Genomic DNA, 21,302 nt, shown 5'->3' on the forward strand with positions numbered 1-21,302 from the left:
AAGTACACGCTACAGTGGTAGTGAGGAGTGTGGTGGTAGATTACTGCCACCTTGTGGAGGAACTTCTTAAACTGTGGCTTGTTATGCTGTCTGGTCATGTATTCTACAAAAAAAGTAGATGTAAGCCTGTCGAAGGGTAAACCGGTTCAATAGTTGTGACAATTAATTAAGAATATATTGCTCAATCTGGAAATTAAGGAAATGATTAAATATAAAATAGCAGATGAATTAAAAAAAGATTATAATTCATGTTATTATATTATTTAAGAAATTTCTATAACTTCTTATTTTTATTTTTTGTGAATTGTTTTGCGATTCAATTTATTGGTTGAATATATATGTATCAAATATGTTATGTGTTTTGTATATAAATATGTAAAGTAAAAAGTAAGGCAACTTCTGCAGACTTCATTTACTTTCCTTTTTTTTTTTGTATTTCGAGTGTGTGTTTAATGCCAAATTTCAAAAATTTTGAATCAAAGAAGCAGAGTAAAATTACTATTATCATAATTCTTCTTTATTCCTTTTCTTTTTGAGGCCACAAGATGTGACTTGTTCCCTCATTTTTATTAATTTGTTGCCACAAGATATATCTTGTTCAGTGCATTTTGTTATTCTATAGTTTTTTTTCCCCACAGGTTATTATATATCTTGTGGTCTCAAAAGAACTAATTTGAGGGAGCGAGATTTATTCTTTTTCTCTATTTTTTCTCTATTGTGTTTCTCCCTATGGCCACTCCGGGGCTCCGTAGCGCTCATACATGCATTATTTCTGTCAACTCAGTTATAGAATTAGGGAAACACTGGCATTAGTTTACACAAACCTTCCCCATATGGCGATGAAGTCATGCTAATGCTAATGCTAATTTGTGCATTTTCTGTTCGCAACCCACTGTGGAGTGACAGGAAGTAATTTTCCTGTGTGCATATTTGCATCTGAACAGAACACTTGTGCATGAAAGCAAAAGAGGATGTTCAGCACACAAGGTTCCTATGAGTCACCAGTGTAATACATCACCCACATCACCCATTCAGCACGCTGCTCGCAATGCAGGGAATACTGACACTCTTTACTAAATGCTGCCCGTTAAGGATGTGCTCTGGCACGGTTCTTCACGAGAGTAATGTCAGATGAAGGTCTGGAGATACTACGATGAAATGCAAGCGACACTTTACGAGCACAGGAAAACGGAGGGTGAATAGTAACCATAAAATATTCCAAACTAACCTCACATGCTCAGTGGCCTGCAACCTCCAGCGGTATCTGCTGAACTTACATCAAATAAGAATAAAAGAGCAGGACATGTGGTGTACAGAATGAAACCAAATAATTCAGGTACATAAAATCGATAATCTGCAAATACCTTTAAAATTCCAACAACAATCGCTTTCAACAGTGTAACCACATTTCATTTCTCTTTCGCATAAAATGAATCAGATTATGGACCAAGACTTGCGGAGGATTCTTCCTCCACAAGAGCGCGGAGAGTTCACAGGTATTTCCCAGGGACAGGGACACACTATTGTACCCAGAATGTCCCACAGATGCTCAGTAGAGGACGAGTCTGGTGAACAAGGAGCCACTGGAGAATGGGGATGCTTTCAGCCTTCAGAAACTGTACGGATACTAGTGACATGAGGTTGAGTGTTCTCATGCTGAAAAGGGACATTTCTGCAACATGCAAGAGACAAATATATGTGTGAGCCCCCGGCAGTCTGGTCCAACACTGGAGGTCCTTGAGACCCTTTAAAACACAAACCTCATCAGCTATAAAAGCAGCAGGTCTTCCATTTCTGAATTGGCACTACGACATTTCCTCCTCCAGGGTTTGTAATTTCTTCACAGTCTCCCAAAGTTGGGATTTAAACATCAAGCTTGACTAAAGCGAGATCTGGTGTTTGCTAAACATAAAACTGAATGAGTCAAGGGAGTCTCAAACACTTAAGAGGGTCTGGCTGGAGCTGAAGGTGCTCGTCACTGCGGTCCTCCAGAGGAGAGCCGTGGATGAAGATCAGACTCCTGCCGAGTGAGCGGTTCCATTCCTGTCAAACTGACTCTTGCACTGTGGCTTCACCAGCAGATGGAGGAAGAAAGAATCAAAGATGCCCCACAGCTGGGACAAACATCATCAAGTCATCAGGAACCAGGGGAAACGTCAGGAGAGCTCTGCATTGACAAGTAAGTTAAGGAGAAAAATAAAGTGGCAAACAGCTTGCTCTGGCTATGTGCACATTATTTATAGAAACCACATTTGCAGAGAGAATGGTGGATCGCCTCCTGAGGTTGCGGGGAACCGTGGTGCGCTCTGTGGGAGACAAATCCATCCCCGTTTATAAAACCTGAGGAGTACCAATGGAATAACTACATGGTTGTGACGGTTCAAGACAGCTAAGAGGAAAAGCCATTTCGAAACGGCGCCCAGGTGCTGCAAATACATGATTGTGCCAACACAGGGAATATGTGGGTCATGTGACTGTGTTCAAATATCTCCCCCACTTACCTGCGCCGCCTGTGGGTGGTGGGTGAATATTTGTTAACGTTAGAAATACACACTTCATGTGAGGATTCATCTCATATGAAGGTATGTGGGAGTGACCGGGCTGTGCCAGCGCTGCGAATGTGTGCGGAAGCTCAGCAGAGGCAAGAGTGAAAGTGACATGAAGCTCTGCAGAGGAAGTGATTGGCCTCGGGGCGATCTGAGTCCGAGGAGGAAGCTGCCGATGTGAAGCCAGCTATTACTGACTGTCACACCATCATCCTGAGCACAACTGTGGTGAGACCTGGGCAGGCAGCCACAGCTTCTCCAATGTCTGTGGCTCATTCCAGGGGACAGACAGACCCAAGTGTACGAGGGGGACAGCAAAGGGCAGAACTTTGTTGTTTGGGCTGCGGCCAGAATGAGAATATACAGACCTCCATCTGCCCAAAACTTTCCTTTGGAAGCAAGATGGAAGCCAGTAGGACAGCTGGAAAAAAAAAAAAAACATGGTTTCAGTTCTACTGTGGTGTGAAGTGAAAAAATGGGTCACTGGAGCTCTGTTTTCCTGTGGGCCGTGAACATTCCCTCCATGCAGTTCCTACAGAAGGGAACATTTGCTTGAGGTGTTCACCAAGGCTGTGAGCAGAGGCAGGATCACCAGGCCTCTCCACCATCCAAACATGTCTGGATAGATGAAGGAAAGCTCCCAGCAGCAGGTATTGGGATTAAAGCAGAAATGCACGGTTGGAGGATCTCCAAAATGAATATAAAACTCGAGGAGTTTCAGCTCAGTCTTGGACAAAGTGTCCAGGCTGTCAGTCCAGTCGTCGCCATCGTGATGTCCAACCCAGAGCACCGTGAGGCCACCACTCAACAGTAGAGGCCCTCCGTAGACAAGCACAGAACCGACAGTGGCCTGCCGTGCGATTGCTGGCGTCACAGCAGGGGGAAAAGGAATGATGTGGCCGGTCTGGCAGGCAACGCTGGACTGCCTTACCTTTACTGCTGACGCTGAGGAACAGAGGGAAGCAGAGCTCTGGTTCTGAGCCGGAGACCAGACCACTGTAAAACCACAACCATACGAGCAGGAGTGCGAGAGATGAGCCCCGTCGCAACAGCTCTTAGGGCTGCATGATATCCACCCGCATTTAAAAGATAGGTTTAAAGATAAGTGATGCTGTTTATATAAATAAAAAAAATCTTTGCCTAACTTGAAAATATCAACATGAAACATTTGCAATCCTTTTTTGGGTTGCAGGTGTGAATATTAGTCATACACGACATTTGGCGTTTCACAATAATGAAGGAAATTGGAGAATAGCTTGATACAAGAAAAACCTTTTTTTCTCACTCTAAACAACATTTTTATCAGCATTCTATGACCTCCAATGTCTTGAAAAAGAGTGCTGCTACAAACACAGGCGGACGCGCCACCTCTGGTATCAGAGGAGAATGAGGACTTTTGTTTGAGACCAGGTCCAGGTTTTTTGTTTTTTGTTTTTGGTACACACCTTAGAATAATGTGACTGTTTGAGAGGGTTTCCAACAGATGGGGTTTCTGTGGGGGTTTGCCATGAACGGAACAGTCCCCCAACTCATTGTCATGCACTATTGAAACTCTCACTGAGTCCTGTTTGAGGGGCGGTCCTTTCTGATCACCAAAGATGAACAAAAGTTTAATAAAACGTCTATGATTTCATTCTAACCATCAAAAAATGTATTCCGTGTGTTCCAACCTCCTTTTTGGGCAATGTAGTGGATCCTTATGAGGTAATGCGTCACAAGACGTGACATTACGACCAGTTTAAGTTTACTTACAGGTTAATTCATGTATTTCCTGTGTTTAGTAAATAATTCATTTGTTTATGAATGGTTTTCATGTTGGGGTAGGTTTAGGAAATAGAGGCTGGGGGAAGTGTGACTTATGAACTAGGCTCAAGTCAGCAACTTAAATAAGAAAGCTAAATTTGAATTAAAACGTACAACTGCAGAAAATGATCTATCAGATGTTAAAGAGAAAAAATCCAGGATCTATCAAATAACTTAAACATATTTAACTCATTAAAATCAGTTGCACTGCAATAAGTGCGATTACTCATAGCTTCAAGATCCTGTAGCGGGCATTTTGGAGCATCTTCTGTACGTCGAACCTGCCTCCTGTTACTTCCGAGGTGGGAAGATGACCTGAGTGGAAGGTTAAGCAAGTGGTGAGACGCTGCGTGTCACAAGCACAGCGGTCCTCACATTTCACGCACGACGTAAGGAGTTCCCCTGTTTACACCGTGAAAACGCCCCTCTCCTCCTCGTCCCCTCCGAAAGCGAGCCATCCTCGTCGGCGTCTGCTGCCCAGCCTGCAGGGCTGCATCTCCCGCGGCAGAGCAAAGGCGCTCCGGGGCGGAGGCGGCGTCCGTCTCCTGAGCAGAACCGGCAGGGATTGAAGCTTAACACCGGGACCTGACACGACAGGTAGGCTTTTGATTTGTTTCTCCGGTGACAGCGGAACAGGTGCATGGCGCGTTCGCCGGTTGTTACGAAATGACATTGTAAGCATTCGCCGGGAAGCATCCTCCTCATAGCGGCATCGCCTGGCAGGAAACCGAGCTCTGCGAAGACCCCGCTTTGTCCCTCCAGTGTCATGGACGGAGGGTGTTGCCACTTCGCTCTGCTCACACTAACATGGTGAAAGACGCTGCGCGGAATCAGGGCACCCTTTATTCACGCGTATCAAGGCCCAGCAGGCAGGTGCACCTTTCTTATCGTCTCCCCGGATCTCCATCTGCATCGTTACTGTACAGCCCACCGGTGCCAACCTATTCTAGGACATGCGAGTGCGTTGGAGAGGCTCGGTTTCTTTGCGTGGAGCTGTGGGCTATTAACCGCTGATGCTGAAGATAATGAGCTAATTGGAGATGGTGTGTATTGTCGCGGGTGTGGCAGAGGGGGCAGGCGTGGGTGCCTCGGCCATCGGAAGGTCTCATAGATGAAATGTGTGAATTGGATTGGGAGAAAGTGGACCGTTGATGAGGGAAATCTGTAGAAAGTTGAGACGATGGAGGACATTCTTTGCCTGAAATAGAAACACAGGAAAGGGACTTTGATCAATAGTTAATTAGGTAATTGCTGTAGGAAATCACCTGCGTGTAAACTTGCATTGAGTATCTCTGCAAGGGGGCTTTAATAGTCTACATCTTAAGAGCTGCAACTCTAAATTATATAATTGTATTCTAACTCCACAATCAAATAGTAAACCTCTTTCAGGCTAATTTGCTTTGTAAAAGTTCAATATAAACCTTTGTGCTGGATAATTTATTCCTAAAATACCAGACAACTTATGTTAATGGAGCAGCATTTTCTGAGAAGCCTACAAATTAAAAAAAAGTGGCCAAATTTGAGGCAGCGGTGTCCCAATTCAAGCAGTTGCTTCCCATTGGATATCTATATATCTATATCTATATATATCTTTATCTATAGATATAGATATATTTTACAGAATTGTGCTAGGACACCCTCAGACGAGTCCGACTGTAAAGTTACATTATATCTCTCTGTTTATTGTGTCTCTGGGAACAGAAAGAGCAGCGACACCACAGGCAACACAAACTCCCGGCCCCTTGAATCTGACAAGACAAGGAGGGGGCAAATTAGATCTACAATCCATCCATCTGTTGGTCCGTCCCTTCGTGCAGCCTCCTGACTCATTTTCCTTCTCTCTCATCTGCTCCACTTTCAGCCCGCCCAGTGTGCATTACATAGGTGTGACTGCTCTGTTACGCTCCTTCGATTGTTAAAGGGCAAAGACTCTTTGCGTGGGTGGATGTTGTGTTAAAAACCTACAGGAGGAAGTATTGAATACCTACGATGTTTCACGGGTGAATGTTACTCCAGGTAACAGCGATTACGCGGCGCGTTCCTCCTCTTTTTCCCTCCCGCTTTTCCCTCTCTTTAAGCAAAGACAAGGTTATAAGGTGGATGCTCACTCTTTCTGGTCAGTGTGTGATCTCTAAGCAATCTGTTACCAACGCACATGCCAAGGTTAAAGGTCAGGGTGTGCAACTGCAGAGTGCAGATTTTCATGTGCACATAAATACAGCGTGCCTTCTCATGTAAAGGGAGCGCACTCGGGTACTATTTTCCCCTGAGTCCTATTTCAAGGCATCCTTTGATCGATTTGTAATAGTTCATTGATGTGGGGCCAGTGGTGTGTTCACAGGCAAATTGGAATTCTCCACAAGATAAACACACGGAGCTCAGTCATGACAGGAGCTTTCAAAGGTATATTAAAGATAACAGCAGGTAATAAAGTGTCACTTTTTGCAGCATCATAACAAATGATGTTTTGGAGGATACAGTGGTGAACCCGGTAAGACCTTTAATTTTCTCGCGATCTCTTCCCTGACATTGTATTACAGTTACGACTGGTAACTCGCCCTGACTCAGATTAATTCTACTGGCATCATCACAACAAAACCACAAATCAAATGCAGACGGACGACGGTGTTTGAGTCTCTACTGTGGTGGGTGCTGGGATAAAAGCTGGTGTCATGACTGATCCTGTTGTTCAACGCCTTCATTTCACCTGAGGTGATTAAAAAAGCAAAGCTATTTCGACACACTTGAAAAGCTGTGGTGACAAGTTTGGGTTGAGAGAGTGTTGACATGAGGAGGGTTGAGATCATTGTTGGACGGGAGATCAGAATACATGGACTAGGACCCACAGAGCACAAACCCGCTCCGCTCCGCCCCACCGGGGTAAACTTTCAGCCCCTGGCATTTTCATTCAAGGGCTCTAATAAAGCATAAATATCACTTGCAGCATTCACTAGGTGGCGCTAGATCACATGTGTCATGTTGCTGTCCATCAGATGAAAACAAAAGCATCGTTTTGATGTATTTCAATTGATGTTTGTTACATTAAACTTCCCGCTGCTACTCAGCGGCGCCACGACTGTGACTTGAGTTCAGTTCGTACAAGTTTTCAGCCCGAGACTCTCGACAAGTGTGCGGGGTTTAGAAAAGACCAAACAACAGTTTTGTGCTTCTTGGCGGAGTATCAAGATTGGCTGCAACGCCATGGTAACACAGCTCAAACAAAAACTTCACCGGCTTCTCTTGCCACCAGGTGGCGCTATGACTGATGTGTGCAAAAAAGTCGAACAGGTTCTGCCTGGGTCCTTGTTAAACCCTCCACCAAGGTTGGTTGAAATCAGCCTCACAGTTTGGCGTCATACTGATGCGTCTATGTTGTTTAATAGTAAACGGTTATGTCCTACATTTGAAGATTTGAAACTTTCCTGAACATTTTCAGCAGTGTGACGGTGTTGTAGGGAATCAGGTAGAATCTCAAAGAGGGGTGGAGCTTTGACTTTGACGTAGTGTTGTCAAAAATATCGATTTATCGATTAAATATCGATTTTGAAAAATAAAAACGGTAAATCCATTGTGTAGATGTATCGATACTCTACGTGCCTCCTTGGTTTACACATGCGCCGCCGCGGCCAACACACACACACACACACACACACAAACACACAGAGCGCTGCCCTGGGGAGCGAGCCATCGTAAAGCAGCCCCTCCCCTCCTGCCTCGCACACACAAACACTGCTGGCTGTATTTTTTTTAGTGTCGTCGCTCTACGTGTGTAAACTGTCATGAGATGGCATCTGAAGGACCTTTGCAACCAGTTTTAATAAATAAACAGAACAGCAGAAGTGCTGTTCGGAGGTTATTTGGATTTGAGTTGGATGAAAAAGGAAAGCCAAAGGACAGTAGCAAGTCGATATGCAAGAGATGCAGCAGAGCTGTGCCGACAAAAGGAGCGAACACAACGAATTTAGCAAAGCACCTTCAAGACAGACAGCCGGACCTGTGTAAGGAATTCAAAGAGGTTGGTAACAGTATAGCTTGAAGTATGTGTTGCCTAGAGTTATCACATCTATCAGTGTTTACGTTAATGTGTTGTCTTGTTAGCGAGCGCTAGCTAGCTGAAAAAGTTCTCTACCTCAAGAACAAAGTTCTCTGTTTTTCTTCAAATAAAAAAAACATTTTTGCACTAAATTCTGAGTGGTTGCGTAGTATCGAAAATCGAATGGAATAACAGTATTCTTCAATCGAAGTGTGAAATCCAGTATCGTGACAACACCACTTTAACGACCGTCTATATTTATAAAATTTTACATCAGCTGTTGCATACTGGCCCCTGAATGATCTGACTGGACTTGTCAACAACCCACCAAAGTTTCACCGTGCTGATTCTGCTCACTGACACACAAACAAAAGATTCCACATTTTAACAACCTCTCGTTCTGATGAAAAACTTTGTTTTGCCAAGTGGAAGCTGACATCACTCGTTAAACTGTTGGTCTCCACCTCCTCTACGTGACCTGTCACTTTCTTCGGCGCAGTTCTGTGAGATGGCTCACCTCTCCCTCCATCTCAAAAGTGTGTCAGCTACCAAAATAATGCCTACAGGCTGTTTCTCTCTGTTTTTTCCCCCTTTTTTCTTTGTCTTATTTTGATATGCTTGACAGATGATGTTAGGCTAGGGTTTCCATGGTAACTGCATTTTAAAAAAGCACGCCTGATGTCTGTGTGTTAACTATCATTAGTGGCGACACCCTGCTCTTGGTCAAATAGAAGGAAAATGAACTGTGCTGGAGGCGCAGCGTGAAGATGACGCTTTTAACGTGGAGACGGGAGAAAGATGATTGTCTCTGAATGGGTGTGACTATCACTGCTGTGATAAAATGTAATTAAATTCGATACAAGTTCATGTCTGAATTGCATTTGTTTTTTTCCAAAGGAATTCATCGACCCCAAATTTTGAAAAACAAAACAAAACCACGTGACAGAAAATCTTTCGGAGTTCAACAGCGAGGTTCTGGTTGTGAAACTCTGCTGTAAACGACGAGCCGCAGTGTCGTAACGTCTGAGGTCGACTCGCCTGAGCGACCAGGTTGTGAAACTCTGGTATCTGCTCCTGCTTTTATGATATCAACCTCGTTTTAGATAAGTATTTTTTATTTCTGATCTCCCCGATAAGTACAAATACTGCGCTACCCACAATCCTACACTGTACATAACAGCCAATGTCCGTTTGCTATGCAGTCTTGTACCCTTTTTTTTTTCCATTTGTTTACAGTGTTTATTTTTATTTTTTCCAAATGAAATAATGAGTCAGGCTGCAACGGACAAATATCTCCATCATCGATTAATCTGCTGATTAGTTTCAGGATGAAGTACTGAATTGTTCCATTTGCTACCGCTTAGCCTGTTAAGGGTGGAGGAGGGGTGTGGGGTGGAGCCTATCCCAGCAGCCTTCAGTTGAGAGGTGGGGTTCACCCAGGACGGGTCACCAGTCCATCACAGGACCAACACATAGAGACAGACAACCATTCACAGTCACAGTCACACCTACGGTCAATTTAGAGTATCAATCAGCCTCGTCCCCTCTTGATGTCTTTGGACTGTGGGAGGAAGCTGGAGTACCAGAGAGAACCCACGCAGGAACAGGGAGAACATCGAGACTCCAAAAATTTCTTATTCTGTCCAAACCCAAGCTCTTCATCGATCATCTTGATTAACTCATCTTCAGCTGTTAATTAATTGACTAATCAGCTCATTGATTTATCATCGCAGGTTTAATTTTGTGGTCACAATTCATCTGGCGGTCATTAGTTTATAGGTTCCAGGCTTAAACTCCTCAGTTAAAAAAAAAAACAACTAACCAGAACATTCATTTCCTGAGTTATTGAAAAAGTGGGCGGTGCCTTCGGAGCTCTGTTCTGTCCGTCGTAAATTAAAAGGTGATTTCTTGTTCCTGCTCTGCTTATTCACTCCGTCCGGCTGCGGTAATGATGATCACCAGGTTATATTGAATTACAGTATTTGCCCAGTACATGAACTCTTTTATGAACTCCTGTGGCATGTTTAACAAGTCTGATGTGGCTCAGCATGAGAAGTGCCAGTATGGTAACGTTGTTTACAGCGATGTTTACTTGTGTTTAAGAAAATCCAAATAGGATCGCCGTCTCAATATTGCAGTCGTGTATTTGGATCTCAGGTTTCCCTTGACCTTTAGTGAAGTACTCCCGTTACATATTCTGACACGACCCCTTTGACGAACTGGATGTTATTTGACTTTGGTGGTGTAGAAGGGAAGAGGTTGCTCTTTCACTCGTGTAAACTGATTATTCAAGATATTAATCTCATAAATCAAATGGTGTATTTTGACAGCTTATTTTGAGAGATTTCACTGCCTGATTCGTTTTAATGAGTGAGGATTAACTTTTCAACGACCCCGCTGCTCTAATAATTTTGAGATGCGCATTCGCCACCTTCTTTGTCTCCGGGCAGTAATGAAGCAGTTTGCAATCTCACAATCTGTCCTTTCGTATCAGCTCAAAAAAACAAAACAAAACAAGAACAAACCCCAAACTGAGGAACTTGAGATGTTGAAGTGTAGAAACCGGCTCCTGTTGTGCGGTTGTGTGGACTCTTTTCCATGACAGAGTGTTTATACTACTATGATCCAGGTCGCTCAGCCCCCCCGAGGCGTGCATTCTCTTGGGGACGATGAACTTGCAGCCTCATTGGTTCAGGCGACGAATCATTTATTTCTGTTGTGGTGTGACATGATTTGCAGCAGACTGAAGACTCCTGCTCTGCAATCTGCTTCCAAGACTGCTGAGTGCCAGAGGTTTGGAGGGTGTGTGTTTGTGTGTGTAACTGGGTTCTCCTGAACAAGGACATCTAGCCATCCCTCCACCGCACCCGCCCCCCAACCCCCACCATCCTGTTCCCGTTCTCCCAGAGCCAGTCCGCCCAGTAAGGATTGATGAACCCACTATGTATGCCATCACAAGGCATGCAGGCACCGATTGTAAAGCTGAGGGAGAAGGAGCTGCAGGATAACACGGAGGAGGTTGCTGATGCGGTGGGTTTGAATGTAGATACAGTAGTTAGTACACATACGTATTATATATCAAGTACTTGGTAGGAGGCCTCTGTTTGTGTATTTAAAAAAAGGCAATCTTTTTGTACAACTTTGACTCTCGACTCCACTGATCGATATTTACTGTTATTATCATTGTTATTCTTTTGTTCAAAACTTTCTGATCATGACGTCGGATTTTTGACAAAGGAAACCTAATAATGTTCAGTTGTTTTACGGCATTTTCACCTCGTGACCTCCACATCTTAGAGCTACAGGTAGATTTTTGCTTGTGCCCTGGGTCTACGCCATCGCCCGAGCCTAAGCAGTAACCCTCGGCCCCCATGAGCACTCGTACGTCTGCAGGCGTGACATTGTGTCCCCCTGCATTTACACCACCAAAGCACTAGTTGGCGATGGGGCTTCTTTGAGTTTTTACTGTACGTCAAAGAATGCTGGGGGGAATGAAGCAATGCTTTTTTTTTTTTAATCTGTAACTAACAAATACTGAATCGTTACATTGACTGAAATACATACAGTACAACACTGCAAACAACTCTGATCCGAGCAGGAGGTGGAGATGAGTGTGTAGGAGGAAATATGAGGGTGCACGTCAAGCTATGCTATAAGGTGTGCAGCTACATGCACCCACGCTGTAGGCTACAGCCTTAATTACACCCAGTTTAAAAGGCTATGTTGACCTTTAGGTTGTTGTGGTTTAAAAAAAAAAAAAAAAAAAAAGACAAATGTGTACCTAATGGGAAGAGTGCCGATTTCCCATCTGTCTAATTATGTTTAATAGCTCCGGACTGTTTAGTAGCTCACGAGCTAGAGCATGTACCTCACATCAAGGCCTGCACTGGAATCCAACCTGGGCCGTTTGCAGCTCGCTCCCTCCTCTCTCTGTGTCTCTTTATCTCTGACATCAAAGGTCAGATTAAAGTGCCAAAATGTTACCATCAACCGAATCAACAGCATATTTTTCTTTTGCCTTTTGTGGTCATGTATTTATAATCACAAGTACAAAACCAGATATCAAAATGTTGTCACACAAATCAATATGCTAATAGTCGCTCAGTAAGATAAAGCTATTTTTATGGATCCTTTTGTTATGAGACGCAGGCTTGTCTCTCTACTCTGATGACATCTAATGATAAAGTGTTCTCAGTCAAAGACTCCATGGAGTGGGATTAACCACCACAAAGCCCTCAGAGCTCCTAATCTGTCCATAGCACTCACTGGAAAATAGATACTTTTACTCTCACTACAAAGAGACACCTTGATTTTCTCTCAATTTTCTATCGCATTCATAATTGGAGTCATTTGGAGTTACAGATGGTTTGGTTGGCACTTGTTCGCTATCTTGAATAATCTCCAAATTAATGAATAGCCCAATTAACGGGACAGTTTGGAGCTGCTTTGTTCCCTTTTTTGTGAACGATGTCACAAAAGACTTGATGGCAGAAGAAGAAAAACTGCCTGGAGATCATAGGATTATCTGCACGGAGCGTCCGCAGCATAATTCACATCCCTTCTGGTGAATTTTCTGACACTAATGCCGTCATCACCAAACTTTTGAGATAATGTATCTAAATAGGATCCTATTTAGCGACCTCGTTGCATGTTTGGCGGGCTAAAGTGATTGTGCGAAACAATCAGGTGAGGGTTTTCGGGAGCTTGTGTGTCGCTGTAAGGATATTTTCTAATTTCCTGTCGCTGATTGTGTCAGACGATACAATTATAAGAGGGAAAAAGACGGCAAAAATGAGGGAGCAGCTCATCAATCGAGCTGAACGCAAGTCTGCCTCATTGAAAATGTATTTCATTGTCTAAATCCTCTAACGGTCCAAAACTTTTTTCTTGAGAGGATGTAAGTTATCTACGATTGAAAGTGAACATTTTACACAACTTTCCATGTATTAATTTATTTTTACTTTTGGAAATTTTGCATAAAAAAAATGTCACATCCTGGCCAGTGTTTGAAGGATTTCAGCCAAATTAGGGGAGCTTATGAAAGCGAGGATCAGGACAACAGAGCTAATAAACGTCTTTTTAGTGTTTAGCTCTCAATATCTAGCTGAGATGTTGAGTTATTATTATTATTTTTTTAGTTATTTTTGTCTTCATTTGATCTTCAAGTAAACTGTGTCTGAAAAGACATACTTGTTATAGCAACAGTCAGCTGTTATAGTTGCTTGTTGTCGGGCAGAAAACAAAAATATGTGTTCCCATATTAGTCCTGCTGGTCTCAAAATGGTAAACTTAGTCGTTGCTTTTTTGTTTGCAATTTAGTCAAACTGACCCTGTAGTTGTGATTTTGTTGCATTTTTTGGTTTCAAAGTATTTCGATAATGACAGAAGCTGCTGCAATCTGTTTTTGTGGAGATATATTGTGTTTGCAAGTAAAACAACCCAATGGAGGCTAAAACCCTAAGTTGATTATGTAAGAAATGCTTGAAGAGGATGATGCTATTCTTACAACAGCACAGAATCTGCCCCCCCCCCAAAAAAAAGGCAACACAAATGTGCCTCTTTATTCATTAGGCAGGTCAGAGCTTCAGAGTTATGCACTTGAATCTGAAGCTGCAGAATAGAGCAGACAGCTGTAGCTCTGTTGATGAGGCCTTGAAAACCTGATGCAAAAATGTTGAGAGGTGTTCAAAATCTAAAACGGCAGATTCTCTGTCTAAATTTAGGCAGGATTAGAAAGACAATTCCCTGTGATTTATCGTCTTATGTAAATCTACAGGAGTAACATTTTTAACAGTAGAGTGCAGCTTTGCCTCCTCAGAATGGCCGAATTAAACTTCCACCTGTCGTGTAAAACTTGACATCATGTCCAGTCCCACTGTGACTCCTGCCAAGTAACATTTCTCTTCTTCCTCAAGAATCCACAAGCTGTTGTCTCTGTGTTTCCCTGAACTACTGTGACATATTTTCAGGATGTGTTTGACAAATTTCTCTTGCCCAGCGGCTAATGAATGACAAGCCCTCTGGAAAACTGACAACTGCCGGAAGACGCATCAGTTTTGGGCCTCTAAATACACAGACTGTTTGTTTGAAGATCCTCTGAAGACATCAGGGGTCGCAGTGTGCGGTGAGACAGATGATTAGCCTCATGTCTTGTACTCGCTCAAATTATCTCAGCTCTCTTGCGGCAGACAAAGACTGTTTTGGAGCATTTGTGTCCTTTGTTGCAGAGGAGTTGGCATTCTGGAGTCTGGAATGTGTTTCTACTTCAATGAATCCAGTTTAAAAGTCTTGCAGTTGATTCGAAGTTACATCAGGACAGCCGGAGGCTGGGTATTGAGCCTCTGATGCTCAGTAATGATTGCTGGGTATCTGGACTGACTCTGAAATGTAGAGGAGGAGAAGGTCACTGGCAGAGATAGAGTGACATAGGGAGGCTGATGGAGTCCTGAATGAGGAGAGTGATAAGGGAGTCTGTGTGCATGTGGATGTATATGTGATAAAAGAACAAGAAGTTGTTCTGCTTATCTGTCTTGTTGTATGATTTATTATGAGCACTGCTTATCTCCCGAAAGTCTGCTGTGTTTTTGGCACCCAGTTGTATGAGGAGACTTCTCATACTGCATAATTGTTTCAGGATTCAAATCGGTCACCATAGAATTCGGATTTTACTCTTCATACAAGAACACCAAATACTTTAAAAGTAATGTGTAGCAGAAATGAACATATACAGATTTCATTTCAACACAGTACATACATTCACTCTTAGCAGCCAAGGTTTCGTCTCATGGCTCAATCCTTGAGTGAATTAAAGTGTTGAATATTCACAAGTACTGCTGAAACTTGAGTACTATGTGCTACTACCCTTTTTAATATTGCCGTCTACAAACGGCCAACGAGTGACACCTTTCACGAAAATAACAGGGCCGGTATCAACAGCCGTGCTAGCTGATCTGCTGAAGGCTAGCTAGCTTGTCCAACATTAGCACATTTGGTAAATGTTTGTGTCACCGTTAGCGCTGCATAATTCGTAATGTAATTGGGTGCAAGAAAGATGTACACAATATGGCTTATTCTGTACAAACTCAAATTAAATGTTAATTTTAGAAAATGTATCAGCCACTGAAGTGAAAAAAAAGAGCGTAAGCTTGGCTTTGCTAGCACACACTGAAACAACTGGGGCCGTCTGACAAAACTGTGGCAAAGGGGCATCTGTTAAAGTATTCCTTCATGGTGTATTTTTTTCTTGGGCAATGTTATTTTTATCTTTATATTTTGTGTCTTTTCCAACATGGAGGTTTCCTACATAGGTCATCATTTCCTTAAAACTGCATGTTAATCCCGAGGGAGAAAAAAACAGGGATTCCTGACAGAGAAAATTCCACGTGTTGCTATTGTCGGAGAGCTACATAAACATATTGCTTAAGCTTATGGAAAATTGTTTCCTGAAATACCCACTTACACATCTACTACTGTTACATTCTCATCATTAAGGAGGTCGGAGCTGATGATGCGTTAATAATTGGGTCAAGAAGCCCATTTGTTAGCGTTGTTGCTTTGTTTCGGAGCGCACCTGGCCTTTGAGGGGGAGGGGCTTCTGAAGAATCCTGAAGGGGGAAGGTGGGAGGTTTGTTTGGTTGTTGAGCTGGAATATCAACAATCTCTTAGGAACCGTTCTCCATCTTTAATGCAGCGATTCCTCAGGAGAATTCTGCTCCTCACCAAAGAGCCTCACCTGCTCTGATGCTGTCAGACTTTCTCTGATGCTCTTTGAAGTTCTCCAACCAAAGGCTGCTGCATGATTTTATGAAGAAACGGGAGTCTGTTTGAAGACAGTGACTATTATAGGAATTTTCAGTCGAAGCAGCTGCTACATCTTACTCATCTTTACTTAAATCTTCTCCCTCACACAGATGATTAGGCGTGCGGACACCAGAACTGATGGACTGATTGAATCACAAAGTGACCCAAATGAAGGAATTGATTGGCCTCGTGATCATGATGTGTGTGTAATGAGAGTCCCCACTCCGTGACACTGATCTATTAGGATTCTCCTGAAGTTTGCCTGTGATTCACTAATACATTGTTCTGACAGCTGATTCGTGGGCTTGACATCCACGCCGCTGGTGGGGGTGTTACAGTCGACAGGTGTGATTGCATCATCTGAGAGAATTCAAGAGAACTTAAATGTGCTCTTTATTCCATTCCATTGTGTTTCTTGGGCTTGGGCTTTATAACAAAGGAGGAGAAACTCCGGAGTTTAAAGGGAAACCACGGTGGACCGGGGGTCTAAGACTAGTGGTATCAGGGGCATTTGTTGTATAACACCCCCCCCCCCTTTTTTTTCCAACCCATATTTTGTCTTCCTGTTTAACAAGACAATCTGCTGAGGATTTGTGAGGCTGCCCTGAGGATTACGAGTGAGGATTTCAGAATTCCACAACAATCCAATAGCTCAGCTGTGTCAAAGTCGGCCGAAGTAGCAGAGCAATTGACCTCTTCTGGAGACGTCAGCGTTCTTGGGTGGAGAACATGTCGCTATTATAGTTTCTAAACTATCAAAACACAGAAACATGGGAATGTATTCAGCATTTCTATGCTGCTATTAGCTCTTGCTAATTGATTGTCAGTCTCATCAGTTTCACGAAATTACATTGATAATTTATGGGCGGGAACCACCGGAGGCCCTGAGATACGATTTTATTCAGATACATAAGTGAACGTATAGTAATATGCTGAGTGGTGTCACAGAATTTATTGTGATTTTTTTTTTTTTTTTATTTGACCACTTGCAACAGAAAACGACACCGGTAAAACACAACGTAGTCAGCACCGCTTCAGAGGTGGCGCATCGCGTCCAGAGGGTAACGCCCTTTGAGGTCAAATGGGATTTATGAGTTTGGGGTTTATAAATGAAATTTGGTTGATTTATTTGGTTAAACTTTTAATATCATGTATTCAGTTATTAATTATTACAATAAACGGAGCAGCAAAAATGCAAGTACTTGCAGCTCACGCAGTTATGTTTACTTATTTTTTATTTTTTTATTCCGAGTCCATTTTAGATAAGCTGTTCCGCAATTGCATCGGTGCCTTTGGCAGGTCCAACGCCATCGCTACATCCACTGGTGGCTCAGAGGTGGAAAGCGAGGCGTCACGGCTAATATCCCTCCTCGGGAAAAGTGTAAAAAAAATGTCTCCTGTTAATGACAGTTGGCTTGGAACCATTCATTTGGACAGTATTACCATGGAAATGATGACGTGATATGATCATTTAATTAGCCAAGGATTCCTCGGAAAGTTGATATAGGATAAATAATATTGAATATATTGTTCCAAACCAATTAAAATGTGCTCTTTAATATCATGACTGCAGGAAGCTGCTCCGTCTCTGGCTCCTCCGGGCCGAATGGCTATTTCATGCCTGACGTGTGGGGCAGGTTTTGGTAGACACTGCTTCTTCATGTAAATAAGCTGCTTCCCTGTCTGACGTTGAGATCGCCTCAATGCATAAACATGAGTCACGGTGGCTAAGTGAACACACGCAGAGTCATTTTAGAAAAAAAAAAACTTTTTTTTTTTTTTTTTTACACCACACAACATGAAACACCTCTAAATGATATCAGCGCATATTATAAGGAGAATATGATTTCGATTCAGTATTATTACACATTAATTAAACAACTTGAAGGCCCTTCAGAGGAAAACTGCGGCGTGTGAGTGTGACATCTGTAGGCTTCCCTCTGCCGTCTGCACTTCTCTTTGATCCGGCTTCATTATGCAGGGGGAGGCCAACCTATCATGAAAGCTGAGACATGCTGGGTTCCAGCATCCCAAATTGTAAATACAGAGCTATACTCAGACAGCTGGTTGAGCAGAAATTGTTAATTAGGGCCTGGTCTTTGAGAGAAATTAGAACCATATCTTTTTATGGTTTACTAACAATTCAATGGCTGTTATTAGACCAACTTAAGCTCCTGTTTTGCTCCTCCTTAATGAAGACTTTGTTCTTTTTTTATCAGAACTTCCCGTGTCCCCTCTCACTAATCCCCCCTTCTTGTTAACCTCATGTCATAGCTTAGGTTTTCTCTCTCTCTCTCTCTCTCTCTCTCTCTCTCTTTCCATAGTCGAGCTTTACATTACAGAAGTTGTCACAAATATGTAATTTGTATATTCCGAGGAGCTGATATTTCCTGTTCTCAAGCTTAAATCACCAATTATAGTGCATTATATTACTCATTGGTAGTTGCTTTGAAGTGAGACACATTTTCTTTATGGACTTACGGGTGCCAAATGCTTTCTAGTTAGTCATTAATGAGGTAGCTTTCCAGCCCCTCAACAATATTATACTTGCCTTGGGCTGACACATTTCCTGGGGTATCTTAGCTAGAAATGACTCCATTATGCCGGAGAGTGCGCAATTCCTGCTCACTGCCTTTCTCTTGAGACTCCAAATTGGGATATTCTAAAATAAATAATACACTCGAGGAAAGGAAGAACCTAATCATTTTGCAATTAGTAACCAATATCTTTGCTAAGCAGGGAAATGGCTGCATACTATCTGCAATCTCATTGTCCTGTGTCTTTTTGGGAAATGTTATCCATTGTAGATTCATTTTAGTGCCAGACAAACACACAGATAACCTTCTCTTTTCTCTGCATGGGTTAGGGAGCTCCAGACCTCCCGCTAGTTAGCTTAGCTGCCATGAACACCAGCTGAGGGGGCTGTAGAGAAAGCAGTCTCAAAATGATCTTTGCCTGAATTAATGAAACGATATCCTGCTCAACACAGGCATTTTAGAGCCATCTATCCACCCATCCATCCATTTTTTACTGCTTATCCTGTTCATGGTCGTGGGAGGGTGGAGCCTATCCCAGCTGACATTGGGCGAGAGGCGGGGTTCACCCTGGACGGATCACCAGTCCATTGCAGGGCCAACACATATAGACAGACAACCATTCACCCTCACAGCCACACCTACGGTCAATTTAGAGTATTAATCAGCCTCGTGGGCGGCATGGTGGTGCAGTGGTCAGCACTGTGGCCTCACAGCAAGAAGGTTCAGGGTTCGAGTCCCTGCTCGGGCACAGGATCTTTCTGTGTGGAGTCTCCATGTTCTCCCTGTTCCTGCGTGGGTTCTCTCTGGTACTCCAGCTTCCTCCCACAGTCCAAAGACATGCACTTGGGGACGAGGCTGATTGATTCTCTAAATTGACCGTAGGTGTGAATGTGAGTGTGAATGGTTGTTTGTCTCTCTATGTTGGCCCTGCGATGGACTGTTGACCTGTCCAGGATGAACCCCGCCTCTCACCCGTTGCCGCTGGGATAGGCTCCACCCCCCCACGACCCTTAACAGGAATAAGCGGATGACAATGGATGGATGGATGGATGGAATCAGCCTCGTCCCCTCTTGATGTCTTTGGACTGTGGGAGGAACAGGAACGCAGGAACAGGGAGAACATGCAGACTCCACACAGAAAGATCCTGTGTCCGAGCCGGGACTTGAACCCAGAACCTTCTTGCTGTGAGGCCACAGTGCTGACCACTGCACCATCGTGCTGCCCAGGCATTTTGGACATTTCAATTAAAATAGATTTTGGTATGTGTATAAATAAATGTATAAATAGATCAGCTACAGAGGTCAAAATCGAAATTGTATTGCTGCCCTCTACTGGTTATTTGCAGCTCTCCATTTACAAGCTAAATCGATGCATGACGCCAGTCGTAAAGAGTGCCATGAATTGCATTCATTATTTTTTATGCCTCATCTTTTTCGAATGATAAGTAACACTGCCGACCTTACATCAAACAAAAATCTGTATTGGTCGAGGTTACAACAGAGCTTTTGCTGCATCAAATCACTGCACTTGGAGGGGACAGTAGTTTGGGATTTGCCCATGACCAAACATCAACATCTCGTATTCTTCACAGTTTATCCAAAAACTGCTTTGGAGAATAGTGTATTTGGACTTTGAGGACTGCATTCTCTGCTGCCTCACCGCTAGCGCTAATCTAACTAGCTGAGAAGAGAGTTTCCAGTGTTATCTTACAAAATTTCAGCTGACGTAGAAGGAATGTTCAACCTGTGACCCTGTGCTCACTCTTCATAATAAAGCCACAAGCGGATTGTGGGCTTTATCTCGGATAATAGCTGTACCTCCCAAACTGAATATCAGCTATTTCACTGTGTGTCAAAGAAAGTCTACTTTGAGTATAACAGTGGTCACCTTCAAATGACAGGCCTCATCTGTCTCCAGCTCAGCCCAATATTGTATCAGCATTGTTCCGCGTCTCAGTCTCTTCCTCCCCTTTCATAACGTCTGCCTTTTATTCTGTGCTCCTCTTTCCTTCCTCTTGTCTCATCCTCAGATCCATCCCATCGCCCTCTCCCTCCTTGTCATCTCTCTCTCTCTCTCTCTCTCTCTTTCTCTCTCTCGGTGTGTCTGCTGTCTTGCGTGGTGCCGCAGGGCTCTGGCTGATGTAATTTATGCTATCTCCTTTGCGAGTGTGAGAAGAGAGCGTCCTGAAGCCAACACTCTTAATGCAGAGTGCTCCTGTGGGAGGCTACGATCCCGCACAGACTGAGCTATACCCTATTTCTCCGTTTCACCATCCATCCTTACACAATGCAGTGACCACGTGCACCAAACAAAGACGCTGGATCTGCAAGGCTGGGTCATAGCAAATAGCGCATATGATAATGATATCACCACAAGTTTCTGTTCAGTGGCCAATCATAACACCCAAAATGTCACCAGGACTCAGCTCAAGTGAGGATTTCATATGTTTTGTACAGATGGGAATGTGTTTTGCACCTCATGACTCAAATCCATCAGGACTCTGTGGCCAGATTGGACATTAGCAGCAGTAAACACAGTTTTTTGGAACAGGAAAAGGCTTGATGTTGACTGAATATGTTTAT

General features: G+C 43.3%; 1 protein-coding gene across 5 annotated transcripts in view; it reads left to right on the top strand.

Moving 5' to 3' along the window:
* The first annotated feature begins 4,669 nt into the window (after nucleotides 1–4,669).
* LOC147256475 (band 4.1-like protein 1) overlaps nucleotides 4,670–21,302 on the top strand; it is a 41,407-nt gene continuing 24,774 nt past the window's right edge. For 4 of the 5 annotated variants that reach the window (XM_086214489.1, XM_086214492.1, XM_086214490.1 and 1 more), the window contains exon 1: nucleotides 4,670–4,946. The gene's annotated coding sequence lies outside the window, so the exon portion shown is untranslated. The remainder of the gene's footprint in view (nucleotides 4,947–21,302) is intronic. The other variant, XM_086214493.1, reaches the window with a different exon arrangement.

Source organism: Aulostomus chinensis, chromosome 9, assembly GCF_037954235.1.
Source record: "Aulostomus chinensis isolate RoL2024-O1b breed Wild chromosome 9, RoL_Achi_v1.0, whole genome shotgun sequence".
Lineage (NCBI taxonomy): Eukaryota > Metazoa > Chordata > Actinopteri > Syngnathiformes > Aulostomidae > Aulostomus > Aulostomus chinensis.